Source organism: Neophocaena asiaeorientalis, unplaced genomic scaffold (assembly GCF_003031525.2).
Source record: "Neophocaena asiaeorientalis asiaeorientalis breed wild unplaced genomic scaffold, Neophocaena_asiaeorientalis_V1.1 scaffold78, whole genome shotgun sequence".
Classification (NCBI taxonomy): Eukaryota; Metazoa; Chordata; class Mammalia; order Artiodactyla; family Phocoenidae; genus Neophocaena; species Neophocaena asiaeorientalis.
In genome coordinates, this window is record NW_020175018.1 from 11,630,169 (window position 1) to 11,634,036 (window position 3,868).

The 3,868-nt window shown below is 59.0% G+C and overlaps 1 protein-coding gene across 2 annotated transcripts in view; it reads left to right on the top strand.

The window, feature by feature from the left end:
- Positions 1–3,868, top strand: part of LMX1B (LIM homeobox transcription factor 1 beta) — an 80,462-nt gene that overhangs the window by 37,785 nt on the left and 38,809 nt on the right. The gene's annotated exons all lie outside the window — the stretch shown is intronic.

Consider the following 3,868-nt stretch of genomic DNA (forward strand, 5'->3'; position numbering starts at 1 on the left):
GGTCTCCCTCTCCTTCCTGGCTCTGAATGGCTCCTCCTCCAACTGCATCCTGGGCAGAGGCACCTCCTGGGCATAAATAAATCATGGGGTTTTCTGTCGAGTCAGCTGAGCTGGGGGATGCACCTGGAAGGAGGGCTGGGAGGATCGGGAGAGAGTTCCGACCCGCCCTGGGCTCCAGGGCAGCCTGGCCTGTAGGCCACCGGACCCCATGCAGGTCCCTGGAACCCTGAAGGGCCGCTGTCCTCCTGGCAGCTGGCAGGTGCAAGGCGAGGGGGAGGAATGCAGGGAACTGGGGGCGGTCGGAGCTGAGATGCAGAGTCTCAAGGGGGACAGCGGCCCCCTGGTGGGGGTCTTTGTGAAAGATAAACAACATGAAGCCCTTTCGAGCCCAGCCCCTCCTCACAACACACACACCTGAGACCTCTAATTATGCCTCAGCCCCAGGCAGGGCCGTGGGAACGCTGCCCCTTTAACCTGCCCGCCTGACCCCTCTCCCCCAGGTCCCAGTTTCCTCTCCCGAGGCCTCCTGGGTCTCAGTGCCTGGCTCTGCAGGGAGGGGGAACGGGATCCTGAAGACCCAGATTCTGAAAGATGGAGCGCTCAGAGATTAGAGCCTCAGAGAACAGGACCATGTCCCCAGGGTCTCTGAAATGAGGGTCCCCAAAGCCAGGCCTTGAGCTGAGGGCTTAACAAGCCAAGGTGTGCACCCGCAGATCCTGCAGACCAGCGCCCCTGGGGGCGCGGTGGGGACCTACAAGCCAGGGTCTTAGAGGGAGCCCACAATCTAGTTTGGGAAACTGCAGAAACCAAGGGGACCCCACAAAATAGGGGAATCCTATAAACCAGGGTTCTTGAGACGAAAAACAAAAACCACAAGCCAGGGTGCCTGAGGCCTGGGGCTCCCCATGAGCCAGGACCCTTGAGGCGGGATCCCTACACAGAGGCCCCCAGCGGCCCATCAGACGCAGGTGTAGGGGCCCCAGCTAGGCTGCCTGAGGCTGCAGCTCCCCCGGATTGAAACCCAAACTGGAGGAGCGGCCTGTCACCGGGCCTGTGATCCGCGGCATGATTGGGGGGGGGCAGGGCCCGCAGGCAGCCCCTCTGCGCGGAGCAGCAGCGCAGCAGGAACCTGAGGAGGAGAAAGAGAGGGGATTTTCTCTTTCTTCCCCGTGTGCTTATCTGATCGAAGCCGAGGGGAGGGCTCCGGTTCAAAGGCAGTGTCCTTATCAGCTGGGATTTGTTTGGGGCGTGAGAGCTGCACCTGGCAGGGAAACCTTCCTGCAGGTGGGCGTGGGGGAGGCAGCCTGGGCGGGTCTGGGGCTCCAGGGTGCACGTGTCCCCATGATCCGTGAGCGCGCACACATCTTTACGCACATTCACGGTCTCTGCGTGCGCAGGTCTGCGTGCCCTCTGTGTCTGTCTCCATGTGTGCACGTGGCCGTGCCGGTTCTTTGCATCTCCACCTGTGCGTGACTTTGTGCACGTGGGTGGGCACAGAGCAGACATGCTCTGCGCAGAGGACCGAAGGAAGGGCCTCACATCTGTGCCTGGGATCGAGCTTCCCTGGTGATGCTGGTCCTAGCCAGTCTGCACCTTCCTGTGGGAAGCAGGGGATGGGTAGGTAAGTGGCGTCACAGGGCACTCATGGTCCAGCAGGGACAGGATGAGTGGGGAGGGGCCCTGGGGATGTTTACGGAGAAGAAAGAACCCAAGGGTGAGGCCACATCAGGTGAGGGGAACTGGTCCAGCCCAGGGCCAGGGAAGACCGCAGAGGGAAACCAGCTACAGGTCCAGGGTGCCCAAAGGCTGGAACAGAGCCGTGGGCCCGAGGGTGCCGTGGGGCTGGGGTTTTTTGTGCTAGGAGTTGACTTAGCTTGAGACCCATCCGCCGTCCCAAACCCCTGCTTCCCTGGTGTTTTTTTCAGGTAGATTTTTTAAATTAATTTTTTATTTTGAGATAATTATAGGATCACATGCAGTTGTAGGAAATAATACAGAGATATCCCCTGTACCCTTTACTCAGTTTCTCCAATGGTAACATCTTACGCAACTAAAGTGCAATATCACCACTAGGATACTGACATCGATTCAATTCAGATTTCCCATGTTACGTGCATTTGAGTGTGTTCTTCGCAATTTTACCACTCGTGTAGATTCCTGTATCCACCACCTCAGATGCGGTACAGACCGGGTCTATCACAAGGATCCCTCCTGTTGTCCTTTTATAGCCACACCCGTCTCCCTACTCCACTGGGGTTTATTGTTTTGTTTACTTTTAGAAAATGGCACTTCTATCTACCAGGCTCCCAAGCTGAAGATCAGCGTATTGTCTTGGTAGCCCTCGTCTCTGTGCATCCAATCCTCAAGGCCTGGGCATCGCCTGACGCCAGTCATTTCTGGAACTCTCCCCTTCTCTTCACTCTCCCTTCACTGGCTCATCTCTCCCTTGGGCCTGGGCTCTCCCCCTCCAGTCTGGGCCCTGCCCCCACACACACAGCGGTAGCTGTAACCGGGCCCTCCTTCTCAAACACAGCACCAGCCCCATCACCGCATACCTCAGAGGTCCCGCAGCTCCACTGTTAGGATGAGAACATGGAGCACGTGACTAGCTCTGCCCTGCCCGCCTCCAGCCCCCACTCTCTTTCAGTCTGTATTCCAGTCATTCTGAGCTACTTACAGGGCCCCTGGGATGCCACCCTCCCAAGCCATCCCCTCTGCTGGGGCCCAGCGCGCACGGCTGCCTCCTTCTCTTGGGTGACTCTGCCCTCCTGCAGGTTTCAGCTGGAGTGCCACATCCTGGGGGCCTTCCCCAGCACTCTGCCTGGCTTTGCTGCCCCTTGGCTGGGCTCCCGCAGCCCTCTGTGCTTCCCCCACCCTGGCCCCCATCCCACGTATTGTCGTGATCTGTTTACTCACTGGTCTTCCCCAGAGACGGCAAATAACTTGAAGGCAGAGACTGTGTCTGGTTCAGCGCCGGGAGCCTGGTGTCTGCATGGCTGGGAGCAGGCACCCGAATCAAGTTTGCATGAATGATCAGTGGACGAGTGGGTGGATGGTAGGTGCCCAGGTGGGGACAGACAGCCGGGGGTCGGAGCCAGTGGAGGGAGAGACTCGCTGTTGCCAAACCATTGCAGAATAGGGCCTTCCCCCTGTGACCTCTGTCTTCTCTCCTGTGACCTGAGTGCCAAGCCCTGAGCGGCTGGCTCTGGAGAAGGAAATAAAGGAATAATTACTGAGTGCCTTCTGCGTGCCAGGCGGGGAGCATGCCACAGGGAACAGGGCGGGCCAGTGGGAAGAGTAGGGAGTAGGGGCAGTTGCGACACACAGTCCTGGGTCTGTTTCTGCCTGCTGTGTGACCCTGGACAAGTCCCTTCACCCTGTGAAATGGTGTCCCTTCCTGTGAAATGGTGGGTTACGATAATACCTTCTGTGTGCAGTGCCCAGGAGGAGCCAGGGAAGCAGTGGGCATGAATGGGATAAAGCTGTGCTTTTGTCGTGGGATAGTTAACTTTTTGGAGGCCCCCAAAGGTGCCCCGGCCTGGGGCCGAAGCCAGGAGGTTGTCCCCAGCTCAGCCCTGAGGATCCTGCCACCCTGCCCTTCAGCCCTCCTGCGGTGGCCTCCACTGACGGGAAGGTCTAAGTGTCCTCACTGCCCCAGACACCCAGCTGGTTCTCTTGACAGGGACAAGCAAGACGGGGGCAGTGATGGGTGGGGCTGAGGGGGCTGGCCAGGGCGGCAGAAGTTGGGGGTCACCTGCCCAGTGCAGGGGAATTCTGTCCCAGGAGGGTGGACAGGCAGGTCGGAAGGGGGGTGCTCCAGGATGACGGGTGTACCAGATGGGAATCCTGGCTTTGCTCCCTACTATTG